The sequence below is a fragment of the Salvelinus fontinalis genome, chromosome 41 (assembly GCF_029448725.1).
Source record: "Salvelinus fontinalis isolate EN_2023a chromosome 41, ASM2944872v1, whole genome shotgun sequence".
Lineage (NCBI taxonomy): Eukaryota > Metazoa > Chordata > Actinopteri > Salmoniformes > Salmonidae > Salvelinus > Salvelinus fontinalis.
Window position 1 is genome coordinate 23,935,191 of NC_074705.1, and position 16,755 is coordinate 23,951,945.

The 16,755-nt window shown below is 43.4% G+C and overlaps 1 pseudogene; it reads right to left on the minus strand.

Annotated features, from left to right (window-relative positions):
* Nucleotides 1–11,588: 11,588 nt before the first annotated feature.
* On the minus strand, nucleotides 11,589–11,981 carry LOC129840699 (FAU ubiquitin-like and ribosomal protein S30; annotated as a pseudogene).
* Between the last annotated feature and the right edge of the window lie 4,774 nt (nucleotides 11,982–16,755).

Sequence of the window (16,755 nt, forward strand, 5' to 3'; positions counted from 1 at the left end):
CCCAACACTGAGGCAAGCAAGATGGTTGAAATTGAGTTTCAAATCTATTTTCACAAGAGAGCAGGGTCAAGCTCAACGAGTAAAAGCCGCATTGGAATCTTTTCTTTTTCAATAATGGATATTTCTATTGGTAGTCTATATGGCTGTGGAATCATTGAACGGAAGACATAAGCTCTGTGCAACTAGCAGGCCTAGAAAAGGTGATACCATTTCAATCAGTGGTCAGAACTATGGCCAATTTCACCCTCTCCTCATATATGGAACCAGTTAAAATTTAAAGAAGTCTATTCTAATATTCTGTGTTTTGCTTTGTTATTGTTGTCATTTAGCAGACGATCTTCTCCAGAGCGAATTACAGGAGCAATTAGGTTTAAGTGCCTTGCTCAAGGGCACATTGATAGATGTCCCCCCTAGTCGGCTCGGGGATTCAAATCAGCGACTTTTCAATTATTGGCCCAGCACTCTTAACTGCTAGGCTACCTTCCATGTTAAGGAGACAGCCCACTAGAGGGAAGACTGGGTGAACATCCACAAATTCCCAGTCTCTTCTCCTTTTAGAATCTCCCCCAGTGTGCTGCCTTCCTCTTCTGATTGAGGGATTGTGTCCCAAATGGCACCCTGTTCCCTATATAGTACACTACTCTTAACCAGGGCACATAGGGTCCCATATGCAGTGCACTATATAGGGAATAGGGTGCCAACAGTGTGCCATTTGCGACAGAACCAGGGAGTGTCATGTCCGTCCACAACAGTAGCCTAATCAGTGAAGAGGATAACAGTTAAACAGGTATTATGGGATAAATGAATAGTCTCTCCAAATGGCTCAGTGATTCATGTGTTTGATGTCCCTCTCTCCCAGTTGCAAATTGCTTTGAATGGGACACATGAAATCAAATACATTTCTTCCAGATATGAACTATCCAGGGGGGCTATTTGTATTTTCTAAACAATGCATAGAATAGCAGAGATAGAGTGTCATTATTGTGGAGATACAGCCCTGTTTGATAAATAAGATCAAGGTAGTTCTGCTGTTGCTGATGTTGTTGTTGTTGTGGACATTGGACCTTTTTTAGCCCATTCAGCAGTGAGGACCATGATATTTATGGACTATAACTTGGACTATAAATGATATGCTACTATAAACCAAAAATGATTTGCTCACACAGTTCAGGTCCTTTAGATTAAATGACAGTGTTAAAGGAACTTAAATCAGTTCAAAAAGTTCAAAACATTGTGTAGGTCTATAGTGTGTGCATGGTTCATGATGTTTGACCATGACACTCTCAAAAGAAAGCCAGGACTGTCACCAACCACAGCAATATTCTCCCCTTGTCCCTCCTCCCACAATCTCCCTCCCTTAACTCCTAACCACGCCTTTATCCCCATTGAACAAATCCAAGCTGCCTCTGCCTCACCTCCCCTCTATATCTGTCTGATGAATGGCTTTCCCCTCCACTGGCTTTAATGGGTTGCTGTGGGCCTGCTGCAGTCCAGACTGGGCCCAGGCTCTGAGGCTCTGAGGCCAACGCTACGTGTCCTCTTATCTGTGCTGCGGAGAATCTAAATGGCTGTTTAGACGATGGATACAGGCACGTAACCTGAATATTGATAAAGAAAAAGCACCCCACATTACCCATTATTATCTTTAGGCTATAGTGTTACAGATGGAAGTTGTCTGTCATGAATCATCTTAAAGTCATGCTGGTCACCACCATGTTTGGTTTTACCATTGGGTGTATCATACTGCATTTGAGGTTGGTTAAAATCATACGATTTTGTATGTGTGTGTATGTGTGTGTGTCCTAGAAGTGCCAGTCCTTAAAATACCATAGTGGTATCTTGTTATTTCCTCTATTGGAAAGCCAGAGGCTGAGTCGTTACAGACTGTGTATTGGATGATAAATAAAGGGTTGATCAATACGGATGTCACCACAGTGCTGAATAACTGACAACCCTGTCTCACCACAGTGCTGAATAACTGACAACCCTGTCTCACCACAGTGCTGAATAACTGACAACCCTGTCTCACCACAGTGCTGAATAACTGACAACCCAGTATCACCACAGTGCTGAATAACTGACAACCCTGTCTCACCACAGTGCTGAATAACTGACAACCCTGTCTCACCACAGTGCTGAATAACTGACAACCCTGTCTCACCACAGTGCTGAATAACTGACAACCCAGTATCACCACAGTGCTGAATAACTGACAACCCTGTCTCACCACAGTGCTGAATAACTGACAACCCAGTCTCACAGCAGTGCTGAATAACTGACAACCCAGTATCACCACAGTGCTGAATAACTGACAACCCTGTCTCACCACAGTGCTGAATAACTGACAACCCAGTCTCACAGCAGTGCTGAATAACTGACAACCCAGTATCACCACAGTGCTGAATAACTGACAACCCAGTCTCACCACAGTGCTGAATAACTGACAACCCAGTATCACCACAGTGCTGAATAACTGACAACCCAGTCTCACCACAGTGCTGAATAACTGACAACCCAGTCTCACCACAGTGCTGAATAACTGCCAACTCAGTCTCACCACAGTGCTGAATAACTGCCAACCCAGTCTCACCACAGTGCTGAATAACTGCCAACCCAGTCTCACCACAGTGCTGAATAACTGCCAACCCAGTATCACCACAGTGCTGAATAACTGACAACCCAGTCTCACCACAGTGCTGAATAACTGCCAACCCAGTATCACCACAGTGCTGAATAACTGACAACCCAGTCTCACCACAGTGCTGAATAACTGCCAACCCAGTATCACCACAGTGCTGAATAACTGACAACCCAGTCTCACCACAGTGCTGAATAACTGCCAACCCAGTCTCACAGCAGGAGGGGAACTAAAAAGTCAGTTGTCCTCTTTCAGATTGGAGCCGACGCAAATCCCATTTGACATTTTAGATGTTGATTATTCCTATCTGTTGATGTGCATTAATGTGCATTGAAGTGAGTCATGCTGGGGGAATGGAATGGTAATGAACGTTGTCTTATCGACGTATTAATGGATTGAATACGACAAGGGTTGATTGGTGGTTATAGAAAACTGAAATGTACATTTTAGATTCATCCATCTGTCAAACTTTGGCAGACTTTTCAAATAAGTGTTTGAGTGAACACCTAACCGTTTATAAAACTTGTTATTATCAGAAGTTTTTAGAACAAATATGTTAAATAGACAAATAAAAAGAGCTGGAAAGAGAGAGGGATTAGGCTGTTTCGGTCTCGTCACCATTTAAGACCAATGAACACTGCTCCTCACCTCTCTGGGAAGGAAAGTTATCCAATCAAAACAAGATCCACTTTTACTCAAGTGGGAGAGAGAACAAATTTTAATCTTGGCGAGGCTTGAATCCGTCACAGTGATCCGTGAAGGTGAGGCGTTATGGAATAACTCTGACTGATGAAGATGAGAGAGAGAGAGAGAGAGAGAGAGAGAGAGAGAGAGAGAGAGAGAGAGAGAGAGAGAGAGAGAGAGAGAGAGAGACAGAGAGAGAGAGAGAGAGAGAGAGAGAGAGAGAGAGAGAGACAGAGAGAGAGAGACAGAGACAGAGACAGAGACAGACACAGAGAGAGAGAGAGAGAGAGAGAGAGAGAGAGAGAGAGAGAGAGAGAGAGAGAGAGACAGAGAGAGAAATATAGATATAGAGAGAGAAATATAGATATAGAGAGAAAGAGACAGAGAGAAAGAGAGAAAGATAGACTAGATAGAAAGAGAGAGAGAGAAAGATAGACTAGATAGAAAGAGAGAGAGAGAAAGATAGACTAGAGAGAAAGAAAGAATAGAGAGAAAGAGAAATAGAAAGACAAAAGAGGATGAGATACAGAGACAAAGACAGAGATGAAGAGATAAAGAGAGAGAGAAAGACAGAGTGTGAGAGAGAGAGAGAGAGAGAGAGAGAAGGTCAAGTTATCAGTGTAGGAGCGTAGTGCCGGTGTGAACACAGACCAGTTAAAGGTCAGGATCGCTTGTTGCTGTCAGTTGTCTGGGATTGTATCTGCGATATGAGACAAGCATTTTTGACACGTTGTCAGGGAGATACACCCTAACAAACCTGGACAGGGTGTACAGGCCTCAGTCAATGCTTAACTAAATAAACACTCTGACAATATACTGTGTCTTACATTTGAGTCATTTAGCAGACGCTGTTATCCAGAGGAACTGACATGAGCAATTAGTTTAGGTGCCTTGCTCAAGTGTACATGCACAGATTTTTCACCTAGTCAGCTCAGGGATTTGAACCAGCAACCTTTCGGTCACTGGCCCAACACTCTTAACCACTAGGGTTTACTGTAACCTTGTGAAAAGTCCCAGACTCAAATGAGGGTAAGCATACTGTAACACACCTGTGCTAAGAAACTCTTAACCTTGTACCCAGGTTCAAGTCCTACCAGAGAAAGAGAGAGCCGGCTTGAGATGAAGAACCACTGGCTGTGAATAACTACAGGGGAGAGCGCTCTGAAAGCATTCCACTTTCCCTCCACTCCTGTTCTCCAGGTGACAGGAGAGGAGGAGTATAGGAGGAGTCACTGAATTAAATGAGTAACCTTGAGCCTATGGTGGTGTATGAACTGTGACCACAATATTTCATAAAGAGTGGACTGTGTGTGACTCATAGCAGAGGTCAGAGGTCAGTCTCAGAGGTGACTTCAATCACAGACGCTGCCCAGAGAGAACCATTCGCCTCCCAAAGTATGCAGAACTAGAGATGATAGATTATGAAAAGCAAATGTATTTCTTGTCTTTGTGAACTATTTTGAAATGCCCAAAACAGGGAAATTTGAATATCTGGTGAGGAAAAAAAGGACGTGCATAAATTAAACTTATCTGAACATAAGTCCACAACGGGTAGGACAAGCAGAAAATCCGGTTGGTCACAGCTGTCAGACCAAATAGATATGACAAGCATGACTTTTTTTGCACAAAAGCATCATTGCCTTTCCAGGTCACTTTTGCACCTGCTCTGGTGTATCAATGAAAGTACTGTAGAACTTTCCTTGTGTTGAAAACATGTATCCCTGATGAAGCCTGATGATAAACTTTGGGTCAAGACTTTGCACAAACAATGGGAGCATTCAGCAGTGTGTGGTTATCTATTACTTATTTCCTGATTTTTATTTAACTAGGCAAGTCAGTTAAGAACAAATTCGTATTTACAATGACGGCCTACATCGGCCAAACCCTCCCCTAACCCGGACGACACTGGGCCAACTGTGCGTCACCCTATGGGACACCCGATCACAGCCGGTTGTGATATCGCTCGGGATCAAACCCGGGTCTGTAGTGATGCCTAGCACTCTAGCACTGAGATGCAATACCTTAGACCGCTGCGTCACTCATGATCCCATATGCATGTACTCATGGGACCAGCCAGATTTCCGCTCAGGGCTTATTCCACTTCTATGAAGTCTAGAGGTCTATACCTGACAAATAAATCCACATTTTCAAAATCAGCCAGGAGTCACAGTATAGACGGGTTGGCTGACAACGTCACGAAAATGATGTGCACGCAGCAATGAGGCAGAAGGCCGTGTGGTCAGATAGCTGTAGCAACAATGACAAGAAGCCGCCATGTGGGGAATCCTAGGTGGCTCTTTTCAGCTAGTTTCATCTGGTTCTTGATACCATGTCTTGTTTTGAGGTGTTTTGACTCATGTCAAGTCTATGCTAATACGGCAAAAAATGTGCTAGCTAGTTAACTAACAACTGTAACGATGAGGGAAATCCTGGCTGATATCTGGTCACATAGCCAGTTCATCAGCTCATCATGATGGTTCATCATGTTCCTAACTGAATGGGCTATATAGAGAAACAGAACAGGCTCTGTTCACAACACAAACAAACCCCCCAGAGCCCCAGGACGGCAGCACCATTAGACCCAACCAAATTATGAGAAGGCAAAAAAATAACTATTTGACACACTGGAAAGAATCAACCAAAAAACTGAGCAGATTGGAAAGCTACCTGGTCCTAAACAGAGAGTACACAGTGGCAGAATACCTGCCCACTGTGACTGACACAAACTTAAGGAAAGCTTTGACTATGTACAGACTCAGTGAGCATAACCTTACTATTGATAGAGAACAGCATAGGCAGACCTGGCTCTCAAGAGAAGACAGGATATGTGCCCAATGTCCCCAAAATGAGGTGGAAACTGAGTTGCTCTTCCTAACCTCCTAGCAAATGTATGACCATATTAGAGACACATATTTCCCACAGATCACACAGGCGCACAAAGAATTTGAAAACAAATCAAACATTGATAAACTCTCATATCTGTTAGGTGAAATATTGCAATGTGCAATCACAGCAGTGCGATTTGTGGCCCGTTGCCATGAGAAAAGGGCAGGAAGTGGAGCACAAACAACATTTTAAATACCACCAATATTTATCTGTTTATCTCCCCCCACTATTCATACTAAAACAATTTGCACATTGCTAAAACACTGTTCGTAACTGATAACATAACACTTGGAATGTCTATCTTTTTAAACCTTTTTGAGTGCAATCTTTACTTTCAAATGTTTTGTTGTTGATGTTGTTACATTTGTTTCTTCTCACTTTTGTTAATTATTTATTTAACTTGCTTCGGGCAATGTAAACAGATGTTTCCCATGCCATTAAAGCCCCTTCGAATTGAACTGAGAGAGAGAGACAGAGACAGGAAGACAGAGGGACAGAGAGAGAGGGGGGGTGGGGGCGGGTGCTTAGGTGTGTTCAACAAGGGAAATAGTTTGCGAGCGCTGGCTAACATTAGCTAACATATTCCATTTGTTTTGTGCTAGCCGCGGCCATCAGAGAAGGTAGTGTGCAGCGAACAAAGCGTCCGTTTCAGGTCTAAACTGCCGCTAAAAATAATCAAGTGGCCATGTAGACTTTCTACTATATTTAGTAGGAATAGCTAAGTCATTTCTAGTTTGAATATTGACTCTAAAAATGTTCATTAAATTGTTACTCTGGCAACATGCTCGCGCGCAAACAAAAGCCTTGTTGAACTTGCCCCTGGTCTCTTGTGGTTCTGTACCAGGTACGGAGGATGTTGGGTTACCATGACATCAGAGAAAATCTAGAATATTCACTGTCATTATTTACTGGCCTGGTTTAGGTGATGGACAATAGAATAAAGCCTGCATCATAACATGTCACTTTTACCATCGGTCATGTGTGTGCAGGCCTATATGGTTGACTGTTGATAGACTGGTTGTAAATGATGTACTAAACCTGAAATAAGTTCAACAAAGGTGAAATAGCTTGCTTCTATTATACTGATAGCATACTGACTCTGCTCTCCCTGTCGACTCCGTCCTCTGCTCTCTCCTAGCGGTCTATCCACTATCCAGTGTCTTAAGGAAATGGAGAGATGTCATGGCCAGGTTGAAATATGGACCTGATGGCAATAAGAGACAGATCATTAGATCCCCAGTGATAAGTGGCTCTGTACTGCTTCAGGCTACTGCTTTAGGGGTCTAGTCGTGTAAGTAGCTGTGCAACAAGCCTCCATATCTCTCTGCCTACACTCTTAAAAAAAAGGTGCTATCTAGAACCTAAAAAAATAGGAGAACCATAGGAGAACCATTTGAAGAACCCTTTTTGGTTCCAGGTAGACCTTTTTTAGCTCCATGTAGATCCCTTTACAAAGAGGCTTCTACATGGAACCCATCATAGTTCTACCTGGAACCAAAAAGGGTTCTACATGGAACCAAAAAAGGGTTCTCCTATGGGGACAGCCGAACAACCCTTTGCAATCCTTTTTTCTAAGAGTGTACTCAAGTAGGTCTCTGAACTTTACCTGCGTGCACTGCACACCATTTACAATGTGTTGTCTGCCAAGTTCATCTACATTCATGAAAGCAAGGATGTTGATGGAAAACCTCATTGCTTGCCAGTGAATGGAGCAACAATCAATGGACACATTTTTTATTTTAGGACCCAGGGCTAGTGGCAATTATTTGAGTGCAACAGAACTTGAATAAAAGAAACGGCTCACGTCCTCATTGTGGCGTTGTGGTATTCCGTGCTCTGCGCCGCTAGCCTGCTACCTAAATGAATAAGGTTAACGTCTTGGTGTTTTCCATTCAGTGAAGGTTATTGCTCATATGGGTGGGAATGTGGGATTGGGTGTGGCTGTTCTGAAGTGAATTAGAGACACTGCACCATCTTTCAGAGGCGAGCCAGACAAAGCTGGAATTCACTGTAAGGAGGAATGATCCCACCTTTCTCTGTGATTTAGCTTGGGCAACGAGATGAATTGCATATCTTAAATCATGCACGTCGGCTGCAATGGAGATCATATTTTTGAGAACACACCTTGAACTCTCCTGATATCGTTATGCTAGAAACCTGCAGATTTATGATACGTCTCTGCACAGCTAATACTTAGTTTATCTCAATTGACACATTCTTAAATCCATTTTACACCAAGGTGCAGCCCTTTATCAATGTCGACATACGACACTCAGTATTCAGAAAGGGTCTTCAAAATCAATATATCATCTCTTTAGTCTCTCCTGAGCAAAAGTACATAAACATGTCTTCAGTATTTGGCAGAAAGTCTATTATGTGGAACACAGGCCTCATTAGTGTGTGTGTGTGTGTGTGTGTGTGTGTGTGTGTGTGTGTGTGTGTGTGTGTGTGTGTGTGTGTGTGTGTGTGTGTGTGTGTGTGTGTGTGTGTGTGTGTGTGTGTGTACATACACATATGTGTGCCCTGTGGGAATTCTATGAAAGCGGCACCTTAAAATACAGTACGTTGTCCATTCTAAGGCCCCAAACCACCTATGAAGCTAGCAGAATTCAACTTAAAACAAGATGGGGGCACCCTTCAACGTTACCAACAGAAACAGATGGAGCCCCGACAGGGAGATATGCACTTGACTACTGTGAAACGACATGAGTGTTCCCAACCATCTGTAGCAGATGTCCAACATCGAGGATGGAGCACAGAGGTCTGTATACCTGGAAATGCCAGATGGGCATTTGGGTCTGGCCCTGTCTATCTGTTCTAGGATGAACCAGGGGGACAGGACTAATGTTCACTACGGCGCTGCAGTGTTGTAACATCCCATTCATTTCAGATGAGAGTGCAGGTCACTGATGCATGCCTTGTCAGTCTGATACCAGACCTCACAATGCATTGAAACAGGTAGACTAGTTGTTTTTGACACATTTGTTCCCTGAACCATTTATAATCTTGTATTTGGTTTTGGGGTATTGGATTTAGCATGTAACTGTAGCCTTGCCCACCGGAATACAGCATTACAGTCTACCAGTGAAGTGTAAACCCACTGCCCTGTAGGGTGCCTGGTGTTGACTAGGAAGTAGGTTGCTTCCGGTTGCCTGTGTTTATTTCCACCAAGGTCATTGCTCGTAGGGAGAGGGAACGTATGTGGGGGAGTGAGTGGGCGGAGACCAAGGGATGTCATTCATCACAGGCTCAACCAAACGCTCTTCTCCATGGTTACACCAGGAACGAAGCAAACGGCATGTTGATATCCTAATCGTCTGTCCAGTTTACCTACTTGGTTCAGGAGGGGGTACTTGGTTCAGCAGGGGATACTTACTGTAGTTCTTATACAGTCATTGATTCAGTAATTGATTCAGTAATTTGCCTTAGTGTTCCACTGACGTCTTTGGCCGTTTAATCAATATTCTGAGGCTTTAAGCATCTCTCTACTTAGAACCTTTTACGGTGTGCTTGGATAGACAGGTCAGGGCCTCCTTGACTAATATACCATAAGGAGAGACTAATATGGCAAAGCAGCAGTGTGTATCATTCACTGTGCCGTTGTACCTGCCATGAAGCTGAGCAATGGAACTAATCGGCCCTTTTATAGCTACAACCTGTTGTTGTTGTAACGAAAGGGGCTTGGTAATGGATTGATGCTAATGGACCAAGAAGACATGTTCCCATTGGCTTCATCAGTATCTTTTAATAGCAGCCATAGCAACTTGTTTGTAGCTGTTACTCCCATGCACTGGCTAATGCAGCCTTAGATGCTAGTTCAAATACATGAGTAATGGCTCTGCTCCCACGCAATTTAACCAGTGAATTTGTGGGGGTGTTTTGTACTAATACTCAATGCAGTTCTACACTCTTAGAAAAAACTGCTATCTCGAACCTAAAAGGGTTATTCAGCTGTCCCCATAGTAGAACCCTTTTTGGTTCCAAGTAGAACCGTTTTGGGTTCCATGTAGAACCCTTTTCACAGAGGTAGTTATACTTGGAACCAAAAAGGTTTTTCCTGGAACCAAAAAGGGTTCTCCAATGGGGACAGCTGAAGAACCCTTTTGGAACCCTTTTTTCTAAGAGTGTATACGGCCTAGCCATTAGGAAGCAGACATATGTTATATACACGTGCACACACACACACACACACACACACACACACACACACACACACACACACACACACACACACACACACACACACACACACACACACACACACACACACACACACACACACACACACACACACACACACACACACACAAAGGCAGCAGACCTTTCATCATGTCTTTTCATCAGACCCCTGAAGCTCAATAGGAATCAGTCCACATAAAACAGGAATCAGTCCACATAAAACAGGAATCAGTCCACATAAAACAGGAATCAGTCCACATAAAACAGGAATCAGTCCACATAAAACAGGAATCAGTCCACATAAAACAGGAATCAGTCCACATAAAACAGGAATCAGTCCACATAAAACAGGAATCAGTCCACATAAAACAGGAATCAGTCCACATAAAACAGGAATCAGTCCACATAAAACAGGAATCAGTCCACATAAAACAGGAATCAGTCCACATAAAACAGGAATCAGTCCACATAAAACAGGAATAAGTCCACATAAAACAGGAATAAGTCCACATAAAACAGGAATCAGCCCACATAAAACATAAAATACATGATAGAGTACTGAACAGTTCTGGACAAGAACAACATAAGATATTATTACATCAAAATAAAAAGTCATGTCTTGTCAAGGCACCAAATGAGAGTGATCTGGGCATACTGGATGAGAACATGCCAAAGACTATTCTCATATCATCTGACAGACCTGGAAATGTCAGATGACTTCAAGAGCTTGGGACTATAATGTTCTATCTGTATTTTAGTCAACATGTAGTTATTGAAACAGCCTTGTTCTGTTCAACGTTCTCTACCTATACAGTAGTCTAAATACCCCAATTTGGGTTGTTAAATTAAAAAGAATACAAGATAAAAATCGCTGACACCATTCAAACCAATGAGGGTTTGTATAGTCCCAAGCTCTCGACTTGTAAACGCTGTCTAATACAGGAAATAAAATGTGCACTTCAACTAGGCCTACTTGTCTTCATTCTTCCCAGCCAATCATACAACTGCTCAATTCACCCACTGTAATAGAAACATCAAATTGGTGCCGATTACCACGTTCTTTCCTCACCAAGTTTTATTGTGTTTTATCACAGTGAACATCAGCCCAATATAATTACAAATGGCAGACAGTCCATTGCTCACGCAGAGTCAGTGTTCCACTGTCATAAACACAGTAGACAAGAGGCGTTGGGAAAAAGTGTTATGAGTTGGCGTTGGGTCCCTTCTTCTTGCCACATGTTGGCACCACATTCACAAAGTACCTGTTATATTGGATCCTCCTCTAAGCCAGTCTTCTTTTTCTTCTTCTCCTGCTTGTCCACCTTGGAGGTCTGTCCCCTGACCTTCCCCACTCTGGCCAAGGAGCCATTGACTTTGCCTCCCAACAGTCGGTTGTAACCTCAAGAGTGCTGAACTCCAGTGCAGACTGGCCAATCACATCATCGTCCTGCAGGGGTACCCCGCACAGCAAAACCACCTGGTCATCACAGGACAGTCCCTCCAATGCCTCAATATGAGCCTTGATGTGGGCGACAGTCTCTAGCCGAGACACCTCAAAGTTGTGGAGAGTCTGAGCACGCACAAATAGCTGCATGGTCAACCAAAGTCTCACAGTTGCAGTGCAACAAGCGTGTGTTTCGACTGTAGAATGAAAACAGGAAGTGGCAAGAACACGAAAGGTCTAATTCAATCAACTCAGCTATTCAGCATTCATGATTAGAGCTAAACACACGACAATGTTCTCCGGGCTATAGCTAGGGCTATAGCTTATTTCCATAAATATACAGACAGGTTTCCTTTGCCTGAACATAACCTAATTACTTAGATCAAGCCAAGCAGGCGTTGGTGTGTTGTTGTGGTTCATGCGGTAAACATGCACATAACAGATGGTTAGATTGAATTAAGATGTGTTGCAGGCAAGAACATCAAGGGAACATTGTGAATTAGCCCTCTATTGTTTACCACGTAACCTTCCTCCTGTCTTCTTCCCTCCCTCTGTCAACCAGTCCCTATACGTGTGTGGGGTCCACATGTACTGCTTAACATTGCCTCAGGGGTCCATATCTAACATCAAACCCAACTCTGGTGTGCCTGCCTGATGCCCAAATCAACTTAGTTAGATATCATTTGGCACATAGTCTCATTTTATGGTGTTGCAGGACATTTGCTTTGCTAGCAGTTGGGGGAACCATCACCATTTAGACACAAACTCTGGATTATAATCGAACATCTCACCCTTTTTCCTCTAAATCAGACCGGATAGGTGAAAGCAATGGGTTGCAAACTCTACCCAGCCACTATCCAGGCCCTCTGAGATCAGCAAGGAGGGAAATTCGACAAGGTCAGAGGAAAGGAAGAGAGGGAGCAAGTTATCCAATTGGAATGTAGCCACAATGTCCGTCCGTCGAGCTGAGCTGAGATATTGATTAGATCCCAACATTTCTCTTGATTTAGCCCCGGCCGGCACAGCTGTAGCACCTATGTTAGACTACTGACAGGCCATTCATCTGACTGTGAGAGCCTCAACGACCGCTGGTAGATCAGGCAAATTAATAATATTCCATTAATAATTGTCTTTTCTCTCCCTTCTCCGTGTTTCATCCTCCATTTATCCTCCAGGGCTAGTAGGACAAAGTATCTGAGAGCGAGCCCAGAAATAAAAAGTGGTTAAGTGTTCTGACAGACACAGGCGGTTTGTTTGTCTCTTTGGCTGTCAGGTGCTACTGAGGGTAACCTAATAAACTATAGTCAAAGTCATGGGAACCAGTCCAGGTCGTCAGGTCCAGACATATTGTATTGGTGCGTTCAAGACACCTGGGAACTCTGAAAAATACGAGGTCATATCATGACGTCAGTGATCTTCGGGTTGGAAAGTCGGAGCTCTAGAAAGAGGCCAGAGTTCCAAGACCATTCAAACTATTTTTCCCAGTCGGAGCTAATTTTTTTCAGAGTTCACAGTTGAAGTCTGAGATTTCCCAGTTCCCAGTTGTTTTGAACGTGGGTTCTTGGGCAACTTGGGTTCTGGTAATGATGGTAATTAACGTTTGAAAGTTGAGGATTTTACACATTATGCATTACTTTGAATGTGTAAATGTGTAAATGCATGAGAGGGAGAGAGAGAGAGGGAGAGAGAAAGAGAGAGCGAGAGAGAGGGAGGGAGAAAGAGAGAGAGAGAAAGAGAGAGAGAAAGAGCAAGAGAGAGAGAGAGAGAGGAAGAGCAAGAGAGAGCGAGAGAGCGAGAGAGCGAGAGAGCGAGAGAGCGAGAGAGCGAGAGAGCGAGAGAGCGAGAGAGCGAGAGAGAGAGAGAGAGAGAGAGAGAGAGAGAGAGAGAAAGAAAGAAAGAAAGAAAGAAAGAAAGAAAGAAAGAAAGAAAGAAAGAAAGAGAGAGAGAGAGAGAGAGAGAGAGAGAGAGAGAGAGAATGAGAGAGATGTCAATCATTCACAAGCCTCTCAAGCATCCCCTAAATGTAATCTGTGGTCTGAAGACATTCTCCTCTCTCGATCACTACACCATCAGCACAGCTGACTGCACTGGCTTCTAGAAGGTTCTGTAAATGTTAGTAGAGCTATTTTCGTCACATTTTAGTTCCATCCTGAATCTACTCACTAGGGGCCTCATCCTGTTTTGGAGCATACATGCATGCGACAGTTTTCACCCCAAAGTTTGTATTTATAAAAACTGAACTTGACGTGACAATGTGCTCATCCTGCCGCAAACTTTAGACCATGTATACGCACAGTTTCTGTTGGTTGAAGTCTTGCATTGCAAGATGGCAAAAGTATTCTATTAGTAGTAGTAGACTTTTACAAATCGGGAATAAATATATGATGTCACTCTTATTCATAACAACAACAAAAAACATGTAGGCCTAGCTAAATATAATAACAATATGCAATCATTTGCCATAGTGAGAAAAGAGAACATCGATTTATCTTTACATTCTAAAATAATTAGAAATAGACATATATTTCCTATTATTTATTGCAGAATAAATGTCTCACCTTTCTGACTGATGGTAGTCTATAGGCCTACAACAAGTTGGGACAGACTACCATTCTTCATCTCTCATTTAATCGGACCCACGTCACAGTAGTAAAAAGATAAGCTATTTCAAGAATTCCTATTTTGCTCTATGCGATCCGATCCGAAGTGCAGTTTAACGGTTGAACAGACGGTTCACCTTTTCCAATTGACGTTTGTATGCTACGTCGAAGTACTGTAATGTGACATTTGTAGCGTATACAATATTGTATTTATATGCGGAACAAAAATATAAACACAACATGCAACAACTTTTACCATTTTACTACGTTACAGTTCATATAAGGAAATCAGTCAATCGAAATAAATTCATTAGGCCCTAATCTATGGATTTCACATGACTGGGCAGGGGCACAGGCAGAATCAGAATCAGAATTAGTTTTCCCCCACAAAAGGGCTTTATTACAGACAGAAATACTCCTCAGTTTCATCAGCTGTCCGGGTGGCTGGTCTCAGATGATCCCGCAGGTGAAGAAGCCAGATATGGAGGTCCTGGGCTGGCATGGTTACACGTGGTCTGCGGTTGTGAGGCAGATTGGACGTAATGCCAAATTCTTTAAAACAACGTTGGAAGCTGCTTATGGTCGACAAATTAACATTCAATTCTCTTTCAACAGCTCTGGTGGACATTCCTGCAGTCAGCATGCCAATTGCACACTCCCTCAAAACTTGAGACATCTGTGGCATTGTGTTGTGTGACGAAATTGCACATTTAAGAGTGGCCTTTTATTGTCCCCAGCACAAGGTACACCTGTGTATTGATCATGCTGTTTAATCAGCTTCTTGAAATGCTACACCTGCCAGGTGAATGGATTATCTTGGCAAAGGAGAAGTGCTCACTAACAGGGATGTAAACAAATTTGTGCATTTGAGAGAAATAAGCTTTTTGTGTATATGTAATATTTCTGGGTATCTTTTATTTCAGATCATGAAACATGGGACCAACACTTTACATGTTGCATTTATATTTTTATTCAGTATATAAACATAATACATAATGTATCATAACCATTGCAGAATAAATTCCTCATCTTTTCTGGCCAAAATGAGTTTATATGCCCATAGTACTGTAGCCATACACCAAATTACCATATGCATTTAGTTGGGACTATTAGTTAGGCTATTATAATTTCACAATTTTGCTCTATGCATCCAACAGAGTGAGCGGTTAGTAACATACATTAGAATTTAACAGATGAACACAGTTGATATTTTGCATTGAAGTGTGCACGCTACCACTCTTACCATTCTGCCAAGATGGCGTAGCAGTGTAGACGTCTTTGTCCTGTCGTGTCCCGTGTCCCTTGTATATATCTTTTTACATCTTTTTCTTCGCATATCTTTTAAAAATACTTTCTTAAACCTCAACTTCTAAATACTCTCCTGCAACCCGCCTCACCCAATGTGGCGTGGATCTGCTTTTTTCTAAAGTATTTCTATTTACTTCTGATCTGGAATCCATCTACTGAAGATAGCCAGCTAACTGCCTACCAGCTATCAGTTAGCAAACCATTGCTAGCGGTCATCAGCTAACCTTTAGCTCGGAAAGCTCTCGCTAGTTCGAACAACGTGACTAAAACCAGAGCATAACGGACCTATTTCTCTCCATATCCCCGGATTCCTACCGCAAACTCTGAACATTTTCATCTGGATCTTCGCAACTAGCTAACCACAATCCCGAGTGACCACTTCTGGCTAGCGTTTCCATCCCGGAGCAAGCACCAATTAGCCTGAAGCAAGCCCGGCTAGGGCTCGTGTGCTACCACTGAAGCCCACTCCTGGGCTACAATATCCGGACCCCTTTACTGCCGGTACGGACCACGGAACCCCGCCGATCCTCTACGACTGGAATACCGACATAATCTGCCCGAGGACTTCAACAGGCCCCTCAGGCGTGACGCCCGCTGAAGGCCCATTCTGCTAACCTACTAGGCCTGTTAGCTACCTAGAGCTACCTGGAACCCTACTAATTCCACGACTGGTCTATCGACGTCACCGCACGAAGAGGCAAAAACAGACCCCCCCCCCCATCGCGACGTCCCCCAAAGGCTAACTTGCCTGCCCCGGTCTGCTAACTGCTAGCTTATCTTGCAGCTAGCGCAGCCAGGAAGCTAGCACCAGTTAGCAAACACAATTCACAACCTCTCTTTCGCCATCGCTATCCGGCTTGGATTCTCTGTCGACACGACCACGTCTGGTCTGCAGACGTGCCCTCAACCCCCCCGGGCTACTAACTTTAAACGCGTGCTAGCTTAGTGGAGGCCTCACTGCTCCATCTACGGCTGCCCCCTGGACACTATGATCACTTGGCTACATAGCTGATGCC